This window comes from Alexandromys fortis, unplaced genomic scaffold (genome assembly GCF_014885135.2).
Source record: "Alexandromys fortis isolate MF-2015 unplaced genomic scaffold, M_Fortis_MF-2015_v1.1 scaffold_57, whole genome shotgun sequence".
Classification (NCBI taxonomy): Eukaryota; Metazoa; Chordata; class Mammalia; order Rodentia; family Cricetidae; genus Alexandromys; species Alexandromys fortis.
The window spans coordinates 9,125,061-9,137,291 of NW_026067941.1; the positions used below are offsets into that span (position 1 = coordinate 9,125,061).

The following is a 12,231-nucleotide window of genomic DNA, read 5'->3' on the forward strand; positions in this document are numbered from 1 at the left end:
TGCTGATTAATATTCCAATTTAGAAATATTTAGAAATGCATTCCCAAAAACTTTTCCTTGAAAAAAAAATGACCAGAGACTATCTTGCCTTAGAATTAAATTAAATGTCCAAGAACTGCATCAAAGAAAAAACAAGGATAAAAGGGAGGTTTAGTGTAAATGAATAGATAGACAGAACATAAGATTTCCTGCATCTAGTGCATCTTGGCAGAGGATGGATTGTGGATGCAGGTAGTGTGTGTTGGCAGAGGATGCAGATAGTGTGTACTGGCAAAGGATAAATTGTGGACTGGCCATGAATACCAGAATTATATTTCCCTATGCCCCTTTCCTGAACACAGCTCAGCTCCCAGAATCCTGTTTCCCAAGTACATAAGCACACCCTCACTCCATGATACCCGAGCCTCCTTCCGATGACAGGTTAAAAAACCACAAATAACCGAAGACCTGGATTCTGAGATCAAACTCCTGACTACGTGGATGGCACATAATTCCGGGCTGTAGATACTCACACGAGTGAGTGAAGATGCATCCGCTGGGTCCCCAGACTTGGGAACTGAAGAAAAGGGAGGAGAGGCAGGAGAATGGGTCACTCACGATCCTGTAAAGATGCTGGAAAGCTACTGCAAAACTCAAGACCTTTTCGCTAGATGCCGAGCACTGTGGGAAGACTGTTGCACCAGACTCCATCAGACTCAAACCAAAACTTCCCCTAAGATCCCAGGCATGCTGGGCAACACAGGAAAATACCACGCAGTTTGTCTTCCAGTCTCCTGCTTCTGCTGGGTCTTTAGCGCCACCTCGTGGTATGCTTCTCAATCTGGCGCCTTCACAAAGGAAACTGGGATCCAGATGCCTTGGTTTAAAGTTGCAGGGATGAAAGCCTTCCTCTTAAGGAAGAGAACAAATGGTAATGAACAAATCAAGAGCTTTATGATTAAGGTCACAGAATTTTAAGTCACATGACTTAATCTCAGCCATTACACGCGCAATTAGTAGCAGGATTTTATAAGGGTACAAATCGTGAAAATTTGGAAATTGGGCAATTTTGGACAATGAGGCCAAGATCAAACATTCAGTCTGTGCACTGGCAACGAAGAGCTGAGAAGTTGAAAAGAGAATCTGACCCAGCATAAGCCTTCATTAAATGTCCAAGGCCAAATGTCTAGGAAATGAGACGAGAACCCCAACTGAGTGAAGCGCCTTTGGCCTCTTGTATTACTGCTTCAGAGTAGCCGTTCCCTTTCGAAATTGTTGTGCTTTACCAAAATTGCCTTGATGGTCTAAGGATGGGTCAGTCAGCTTTAGTCCAGTCTGAACCTGTAAACTACTATCCCAAAGAACGGGGCCACTGTCTCTCAGGCAGGACCTAGAATTCTCATAATGTAAACACACATTAAATAGTTACAATGGTGGTTCTTGTCTTCTTTATTTCCTGCAAAAATTTATCTCCACTTCTATATTTATTTTTGAGATTTATTTTTATTTTACATGTGTGTGTTTGTGTGTGTGTGTGTGTGTGTGTGTGTGTGTGTGTGTGCCTGAGTATATGCATGCTTGCATGCAGACGCCCTCAGAGCTCAGAGTGACAGATGGCTGTGAGCTATCATGTGGGTGCTGGGATCTGAACCCAGGTCCTCTACAAGAGCAATAAGTGCTCTTAACTCTGAGGAGTTTTCCAAGCCCCTATATATTTTAAATCCTCGAAGTTACTGCTAATGAATGATAATTATATTAATTGTACTATTAATAAAGAATATTTAAAATCCACTTTAGCAAACATCTGGCATGGAATTAAAAGGAGAATTTGTACTTTTTTTGCTATAGATATCAGACTAGGTGATTTGACATCTACTGATTTGTTCAAATCGTAATATGATGTTTATAGTGATGAATAACTGTAAGCGGAGGCTGTGCTTTCATTTCCTGGCTGTCCAGACCTAAATAATGACACAAAAACTATATTAATAACAACACTTCTTGGCCTGTTAGCTCAGGCTTCTTATTAACTAACTCTTACATCTGAAATTAATCCATTTCTATTAATCTGTGTATCACCAAGAGGATGTGGCTTACTGGTAAGCGTCCAGCATGTCTTCCTCGGCAGCTACATGGCATCTCTCTGACTCACCTACTCTGTCTATATATCTAGTCTTTTGAAATAGGTCTAGGACATACTCGCCAAAATAGTTCAAAGCATAATTTCATGTCAAGTACTTGTTTGTAATCATCCTTACTGAAGAAAGAATAATATAAGGGAACAAAATTTTAGTGATTTGTTGCTTGTCACCGGGATCATCAATGACAATAACAATGCATCTCAGGCTCCCTCTATCCTCCTCTTGGGCTTCTTCTCACTCCAGCAGCCATCTTCATCCATTCATCTCATGCCTAGTCTGAGTTTTCTTAGTGTTTGTCAGTTTGATGAAAGCAAAACAATTTGAACAAAGCACTATCCATTTTATTATCAGTCCCTTGTGCATCGTGGGGATATGTAGAATGCCTAAGTAGTCTCTAACTGGGAAGGTTTTAATGAGATTTGAAAGAAATAGTATTAGGAAGAAATAATATCTAAGAGAATGTAAACTCTTTATCCTCAAACATTCAGCCTATGCCAGTGGACTCAGTACCCTGTGCTGAGTACTTTCATTCAAATAGGATTTGAATCTTCTCGAGATCTCTGTAAGTTTGAAACCAACCTGGTCTACAGAGTGAGTTTCAGGACAGCTAGTGCTCTTACACAGAGAAAACTTGTCTTGAGAAGAATAAGAATAAGAATAAGAATAAGAATAAGAATAAGAATAAGAATAAGAATAAGAATAAGAGGAAGAGGAGGAAGAGGAGGAGGAGGAAGAAGAAGAAGAAGAAGAAGAAGAAGAAGAAGAAGAAGAAGAAGAAGAAGAAGAAGAAGAAGAAGAAGAAGAAGAAGAAGAAGAAGAAGAAGAAGAAGAGTTGAATCATGACACCACAACACAACTTGGTGGTGGTTTGGTGGAGAAACCTTTAAGAGACAGAGTAATGAAGCCTCTGTTTCTACCCTCATGAATACATTAATGCTGTCTCATAGGAGTGAGTCAAGTTTGTGTGAATTAATTCCCATGGATTCACACTGTTTTAAAAGGAAGCCTGGTATTTCCCCACTTTCTTGCTTCCTCGCTCACACAAATGCCCTTTCTGCCTGCAGCTCTTTTTTTCCCCTTCTCTGCCATTTGTAATGCAGCCGAGGGGCCCTGTCACGAGATGTGCTGCTGTTAGTTATAAGTTGTCTGTATCCTTGTGCCCCTGGAATTATGAGATCAATAAATGCCGTGTGTGTGTGTGTGCGTGTGTGTGTGTGTGTCCTGGTGGAGGTGCCACACACTGAGCATAGGCATTGTGCTCAGGTAAGTTTCAACAGGAATATATAACAGATTATGATGCTTCAACTTACAGTCTAGTCCTAAGGAAACACATGCAGATAGGAGGCGTGAACAATAATTCATAACGGCTTCAAAATTAGAAAATATTGATGACTTAGTGAACATGAAGTGTATCTCTGAACAATGTATTGCTATGCTCACTCAAATGGTAAAATTCTGAGTGCTTTTTTTCTTAGATTAAGAAGGAGAAAACAGTAGCCACACTTACCAATTCTACTTAATATGGCCGTGGGGAGATATAGAAGTAAAACATGCATGTGTTCAGATTATTATTAAAACTGCCTTTGTAACAGGGATTCCCATAAGAGAAATAAAAGGGGACTCAGTCATTATCCAAACTAACTCCATTTTCCCCTCTTGCATGATCTCTGTCTGAGTCATTTCTCCTCAGTTATCTCAGGTTCCTGGAACAGGGAGACTGTAGACAGATTTCTCTTGATGAAATGGAATTTGAACCTCTGGCAACTGCAGAGACATACACACCAACAGGACTTCATAGAGTCAGACTTGAGATAATGGTCAATCAGGAACAGTATGACCACAGAGCCTTGACTAAGTATAACTTTGTTTTCCTCATTGCCTTTCCTCTGCAGAACCCTGTAAATGTTCTCAGTGACTCCAGGGCAAGTCTTAGGTTGATGGTTCCTCCAGCACAGGGTCTAGATGCTGGTCCTTCCAGGGAAGGCCTTAGAAAACTGGTCCCTCTAGAACAGAGCTTAGGACGCTGGTCCCTCCAGAGCAGGGCTTAATAATAGCGTGGTCCTTTCTTTCCTTCACAGTGTTCCCAGACTAAGTTCATTTCACACTGCAGTACACCTGGCTCCAAGCCTACATGTAATTAAATATGGTTTTCTGGGCCCCCTAAAGTCAGACTTCTGTCCTGTCACCAGTAACATTTTTATGCAGATGACTTGACTGTATACATAGAAAATCCACCCAACAATAAAATTATTATAGATTCTAGTTTAGCTTAGTAACATTGTAGGACTCCAAAGTAAATATAAAAATTTATTTCAATATTCTAGCAACAAGCAACTAGAGATTGAAATTGAAAACAATAAAACAATACCATTTATAATATATCTAAAACTAAAAATATACTTAAGGATGTAAGACATACCCTTAAACATTGTTGACATAAATTAAGTGGTATCTAAATAAACAGAGATTAATATCATGTTTGGGGATTTAAATTCAATATTGTTGAAGGGTTAATTATCTTTTTTCTCCAAGCTGTCTCTGTTTCACTTTGTATCCCTGGAAGTTCTATGTACACCAGGTTGGCCTTGCGCTCACAGAGATCCTCTTGTCTCTGCCTTTCATGTGCTGGGATTGAGGGTTGAAAGTATCATTTTTATTATTGATTTTATTGAGCTATATGTTTTTCTCTGCTCCCACCATTCCTTTCCTCTCCCCATCTATCCTCTCCCATAGTCCCTATGCTCCCAATTTACTCAGGAGATCTTGCCTTTTTCTACTTCCCATGTGGATTAGGTCCATGTATATCTAAGTTCTCTGGGATTGTGAATTGTAGGCTGGTTTTTCTTTGCTTTATGTCTAAAAGCCAGTTATGAGTAAGTACATATGATATTTGTCTTTCTGAGTCTGGGTACCTCACTCAATATACTGTTTTCAAGATCCATCCATTTGCCCACACATTTCAAGATGTCATTATTTGTTTCGACTTTGTAGTAGTCCATTGTGTAAATGCACCACATTTTCCTTATCCATTCTTCAGTTGAGGGGCATTTAGGTTGTTTCCAAGTTCTGGGTATGACAAACAATGCTGCTATAAACATAGTTAAGCACATATCCTTGTGGTATAATGGAATATCTTTTCATTATATACCCGAAAGTGGTATTGCTGGGTCTTGAGGAAGGTTGTTTTTTCATTTTCTGATAAATTGCTGTACCAGTTTGTACACCCACCAGCAATAGAGGAGTGTTCCCTTTTCCCCACATCCTCTCCAGCATAAGTTGTCATCAATGTTTTTGATCTTGGGCATTCTTGCAGGTGTAAGATGGAATCTCAGAGTCATTCTGATTTCCATTTCTCTGATGACTAAGGATGTTGAGCATTTTCTTAAGTGTCATTTAGCCATTTTAGAGTCCTCTGTTGAGAGTTCTCTGCATCCCATTTCTTTATAGAATTATTTTTTCTGTGATGACCAATTTCTTAAGTTCTTTGTATATATTGGAGATCAGCCCTCTGTCTAATGTGGAGTTGGTGTAGATTTTTTCCCATTCAATAGGCTGCTGTTTTTCTTGTTGACCATGTTCTTTGGTTTACAGAAGCCTCTCGGTATTAGGAAGTCCCATTTATTAATTTTTTCTCTCAGTGTCTCTACTACTGGGGTTATATTTAAAAGGTTGTCTCCTGTGGCAATGCGTCCAAGTGTACTTCCTACTTTCTCTTCTATGAGGTTCAGTGTGGTTGGTTTTATGTTGAAGTCTTTGATTCATCTGGACTTGAGTTTTGTGCACGGTGATAGATATGGATCTATTTGTATTCTTCTACATGTTGATATCCAGTTATGCCAGCACCAATTGTTAAATATGCTTTCTTTTTTCCATTTGATATTTTTTGCTTCTTTGTCAAAAATCAGGTGTTCATAAGTGTGTGGATCTGGGTCTTCAATTCAGTTCCTTTGGTCCTCCTGGCTGTTTTTATGCCAATACCAGGCTGTATTCAGTACTGTAGCCCTGTAGGAGAGTTTGAAGTCAGGGATTGTGATGCCTCTAGAAGGATTGTTTTGGCTATCCTGAATTTTTGCTTTTTTGTATTGAAGTTCAGTACTGTTCTTTCAAGGTCTGTGAAGAATTTTGCTGGGATTTTGATGGGAACTCCACTGAATATGGAGATTGCTTTCAGTAAGATTGCCATTTTTACTATGTTAAATGTAATTATCACATTATTACATTTAATATGTTAAATCACATGATTATTCGGTGTTAGTGTGAATTTGACTACATGGAATGTTCTAATACTCTAAGTTTGCCTGTAATTCTCTCCAAGAATCAGAAGGAATGTAACTCCACAGATGCATTTTTTTTTTAAAGAAAAGTAATATATATTATTTTGGTACAAAAAAAAATGTTAAGGTGAAAATGTATGGCGGCGGGGGGGGGGGGAGTCTATTCTAATGTTTCCCTCCTGGAGGGAAAATTGAGGCTCTCAGTATAAACAGGGCTGTATTTGAGACAAGAGTAAAAGCTCTCGGGCATGGAGCTTCTGGCTGCAGAGAGCATGCTGAACATTCTTCAGGAGCGAGATGGGCGGTGACCAACAAGAGCAGCGGTCTCAGAGCTCCACTCTGGGTCACCCCTCTCTGGAGCCTGGGTGGCTTCAGACTTGCACTGTACGACCTGGAGCATCCAAACCAGACACCACAGTACCAGATTCACCCAAGAAGAGGTTTCAACATTTCGTGGTTGGAGTAAAACTGCACAGCAGTTCCAGGGGGTGTCCATGAGATTTTTCTGGGCGTCAGAGCAGCTAATTGTATGGTTCAAGGAGATGATGGAATTGCAGAGAGAACGGGTGCCAAATCGACGTATACAGGCAGACACTAAGATGTGGAAGATGGCTATAGCTGAGATGGCCAAAGCAATTCGGAGTCCTATAGAACCTCTGGGTCCTGGTGAGTGCCGCAGCCGCCACAGCCCCGCACAGGAAGGCGGCAGCGAATAGCGCGAGCTCAACGCGCTGCAACCAGCGCAGCGCCATGGCGCCTGGGCCACCAGGAAGCCAACCCCACAGATGCATTTTAGACTCTGTTTTCCAAGACTGTTTTTAAACTATTAAACAAGGGCAATTTGTTAAGCAGCCACAAGAGATTAGCACGCATTGTCTTGGAATATGCTTCCTAGGAAAGCCAAGCTGTGCCAGACTGATACTGCACTTTCAGTAGATTAGTATTGTAGTTAATTATTCATGTTTGGCATTTTGTTTGCATAAGGCCATCTGTGGGTTCCTGCATGCATCCCCACTACAAAATAGTATCTCCAGCCCCTTCCCTATTCATCTCCTATGGATTTAGTGTCCTCTGCAAACTCATGTCAAGGTTAATTGTCATTTCACTACTAGGTTGGAAGGGTGAGAGGAGATGACACCTTTAATGAAGTTAGTAGAATGAGAACCCTGTCCTTACCAATTGATTGATGCCATTATCAAGGAGCAGATTCCTGCTGGCCACATGTGAGTTAGGCCTGATTTTTTTTTCTCATGAGTGTTTGCCTATCCTTCTACCCAAAGACTTTCAGCAGCTGGAATCCCCAGCTTTCAGATCCATGGACTAAGTACAGACTCATTTTTAGATGTATCAGTTATAGCTGCAGTGTTCTGTCTAGTCACAGAAAATACGTCGACAATACCATCATGCCTATACCCTTATCCAGGCTTCCCCTCCCTACGTGGTGTTTGACCCGACCCTTTCCAAACAATGGTAATGGGTGATGTTTCTAGTGTGCATCACTCACTTTAGGTATCAAATTTGACTTTTTTTTTTATAAGAATGAAGGCATCAAAGGTAATGGACAAATTTCTAAATATATACCTGAAGTCTATGACCATAAAACCATGAACATGCCTGATCTTTTTGAATGCTCACCTGCATGTGGGTAAGAAGGTTGGGTTTGGAGACCTGTGTCAATTCTACTGTATTCCAAGTCCTGTTTCATCAAGATGCAGCTTATAAAATCATCAGTCTTAACACTAACCGGCTTTTCATGATCTTCTGCAGTCTATGAGACACTGACTTAGCCCCAAGACCTCCTGTTACTCAAGAACTGAGGACTAGTCTTCTTTCACAGCTGTGGAAATCCTTATTGGCATGACCAACTTGCCTCCTCTGGATTACATGTGCCCAGGATAGCCAAGAATGTCACCCAACATGAATTCACAAACTTAATTAAAATATTATTTTTCTGATATTTTTGTATCTTAACGACATGGTTCCTAAGTATACACTTTGTAAATGACAGTGTCTTGTCACAGTATCCAAAGTTGGACACATCTGGCAGAGCTTTTTCCCTGGAACAAAATGAGCATGTGTGTCTGACATGATTGGCTTTTAGGTACCTGGGGCAGCATCTTGGGCACAGATCCCGGGTTCAAAAACATGTCTGTGCCACAGGGAAAGCCAAAGAGACATGGAGATGAAAAGACAGGCTTGGCTTGTGCTCTTCCAATCCCGTGTTCTCTGACCACTGTGAAATCACTGAAAGAAGTTCTCAAAGAGCAGGAAAGTGTTCCTTGGAAGCTACTGGAAGTTGCCCCAACAAGCTGTGGAATAATCCTTTTTTGTACACTGTGATTATGTATTACTCTTATTGGTTTAATGAAGAGTTGATTGGCCAACAGTGAGGCAGAACGATTTTAGGCAAGAACATTAAACTAAGAGGACGATGGGAAGAAGGGCACCGTCAACAGGAGTCACCAGTGAGATGCAGAGGAAGCAGAAGATGAACACACCTTGCAGAAAAAGGTACCACCATGTGGCAGAGTGTAGATCAGAAATATGGGTTTATTTAAGAGATAAGAGCTAGTTAGTAACAAGATTAAGCTATCAGCCGAGCCATTATACTAATAAGGCTCTGTGTGGTTAATTGGAAGCCTGCTGATGGGACAGAGCTGACTGGAGGAACAGAAACAGTGAGCACTTGCCTGGAATCTTTGGAAAGGAACATTTTGCACTGCCAAAGATAGGGACTAGAATCTCTTATTCAAACCAGGCACTCTGGCACACAGGCATGTTCCGTATAGTGGAAATGAGCTACACATCGAAAGCATGGGCTTTTGTTACCTATAAAATCAATCCGTGTTCCAATGAAAACATTGGAGGACTATGATATTGGTTATTGGAGATATCCTGTAGATCCCAGAATCAGAAGAGTCTTAATCAGTCTCAATATGTATAGAATCCCTCCCCAATGATCTCAGATTGTTGGATTACTTAAAAGCAGCTGTGGAGAGATGGAAAGTAAAGGAGAGGTTCAGTATAACTTTAGGTGAGACTATGCTTATTCATGGCCAGGGGGCATCTTTGGAAAATGGGAAGCTGTCCCTTATGGGGACAGAAAGGATGTCTATAGTCAGCAAGGGAAGCTGGGAAGTGTAGTCTTTCAGCAGGAAACTCTCACAGACCATCTTGAAATGCAGTAGCTTGTAGTTAGTTCAGAACAACCCTGAGATACCATTCTCTTGGCTCAGACGATATTAGAGAGAAATGACCTCTGTCTAAAAGTAGGATGGGAAGAAACTGAGGCAAGAGTGGCACAACCGTTCAATAAGGAGCATTTACATCCCAATTGGTCCGGCCCACCCTGCCATTGTGGCTTGGCTCTGAAATGTCTCCTGAAAATGTTGTCAGAATGGTAAGACTTTAAGGGACAGAACCTAGCTGGAGGAAGTAGAGCATTGTGGGTGTGACTGTGAAAGGCCTATTGGACCCCCAACCCTCACTCTTTCCCTTGCCATCCTAGTCACAATGAGATGAGCATGGTCCTCACAACTGTAAAGTTCTGCCTTACTAGAGGCCGAGTAATGATATCAAGTGACTGTAGGCCCAAACCTTTAAAATCATGACTATAAATAAATCTTTGCTTCTTAAACTTAGTTTTTCCATTTTCCATACACGTGTGTGTGATTTGCATGTATGTATGCATGGTTTTGGGGGTGCTTCACATATATGTGTGGGGGTGTATACATGCCTGAGAAGGCCAAAGCCCAATGCTGGTAATCATCCTCCATCGTTTCTTCACCGTATTCATGATGACAGGATCTCTCAGTCAAACCCAGAGCTCTGCACCATGGCTACTCTTGCTAGCCAACTCGGTCTAGGAGAATCCTAGGGAGAATACCCAGAGACTGGAATGATAAAGGGCTACCATACCAAACTAGCATTTGTGTGAGTTTCTGGGTTTTCAGATTCTAGTCCTCACACTGGGGAGGTGTGTGTTTCCACCACTGAGCCATTTTCCCAGCCGCTTTTTTTTTTTAATATATTTATTCATCTTCCGTGTGTCTGTTTTGCCTGTGTGTGTACCATATGCTTGCCTGGTGCCTGCAGAGGTCAGAAGAGGGTGTTGGATTCCCTGGAACTGGAATTATGGATGGTTGTGAGCTACTGTATAAGTGCTGGGAACTACATCCAGGTCCTCTGCAAGAGCAGCAAATGTTCTCCGAGCAAAATCACTGAGCCAGCTCTTTAGCCTGGAACTTACTTTTCTGATATATTTTGTCACAATGGAAGAATGGTGACCTCCCACATCAACCTCTGTGAGGAAAGAGAATGTGGATATATGTGGCTACACCATGGGAGAAGGAACCACGATTTTAAAAAGCTCCATGTCTCAGTTTCTTCTCCACATGAATGAGATTAAATCAGTATTGTCACACACACACACCATTCTTGCCTTCTCATACATTCATCAACTACATAAAGCTAAAAGCAAAGCTGTCTTTCCAAACTGGTGTGTCATGACTTCCTTTGCATAGGGAGGCTCCTACACCTCAGTTACTCCCTCCTGCCTTTACTGCTCCCTGGTACCCTCTGAAGTAGGTCAGCTTAGCTAAACCTGGTGATAGAATCAATTCTGGAGTGGATTTGTAGGGCCTGGCGCCCACTGTCCTAGAGTTTGAAGGTTATATGTGAAAATAAAATATGAAGATTTGTCTGTTAGGATAAACAAACCAAAATCTCAGAGTCTTTTCCTGTTTATGGTGGTTTGGATAGGAGTGTCCTATACTCATGTGTTTCAATATTTGGCCCATAGAGAGTGGCACTATTAGGAGGGGTGAACTTGTTGGAATAAGTGTGGTCTTGCTGGAGGAAGTGTGCCATTGTGGGAGCAGGCTTTGAAGTCTAAAGCCAGGGCTCTTCCTGCTGACTGCCAGTCCAGATGTAGACCTCTCAGCTACTTGTCCAGCTCCATGTCTGCCTGCACACTGCCGTGCTCCCCACCATGATTCTAATGGACTGAACCTCTGAAACTGTAACCAGCCCCAATGAAATGTTTTCCTTTATAGGAGTTGCCGAGGTCATGATGTCTCTGCACAGCAATAGAAACCTAGACAGTGTTGATTCATAGTTCCACTTGTAACCACCGTGTTGTTTCGAAGTGTGGTTCCCATTTTACTTCCTTCTCTGGCATCCATATATCGACCTATTCCTTATAGGAACCTAATTTTGTTCAGGCCACCTCCTTCCCATGCCCTGCTTACCTGTGACTGTGTCACAGGTGATTCTTTCACCCAGTCCCCACCGTTTTATTCTCTCTTGCAGTAACCATAGAAGTTCCTCTTTTTGGCTATTGATTAGAATAGGAATTTGGCCATGTATCCCAAACGAGTCCAAAGAATCTTGAGGGGAAGTCTGCTGAGAGACCTCTAAGGAAGTGTTCATTCCTACATGAAAGGATTTGACAAGATTTTGGTGATCAATTTTAAGAGCATTATTCTAGGTGAAGTAAGCCAGTGGCAAGACTGCATGTTATGTGACTCTGTATGCATGAAACATCCAGATGTGGAAAACACATAGGAATGGAAAAGGATTGATGTTGAGTTGGGGTATGGGGGGATAAGAAACGACTGTTCTGACTATGGATATAGAAGAAGATGTTCTCAATATGCACGTGGTGGTGGCTGCACAGCTCTGTGACTATAGTCAAACTAATGAATCACAAACTTTAAATGGCTGAAATGTGTAAAAGGAAACAAAGAAAAAAGAAAGAGAAGAGAAGAAGAGGGAAGAGGAGAGGAGAGGAGAGGAGAGGAGAGGAGAGGGGAGGGGAGGGGAGGGGAGGGGAGGGG

The 12,231-nt window shown here is 41.6% G+C and overlaps 1 pseudogene; it reads right to left on the reverse strand.

Annotated features, from left to right (window-relative positions):
- Positions 1-4,646: 4,646 nt before the first annotated feature.
- Positions 4,647-12,160, reverse strand: LOC126505165 (transmembrane protein 179B-like; annotated as a pseudogene).
- Positions 12,161-12,231: the final 71 nt, after the last annotated feature.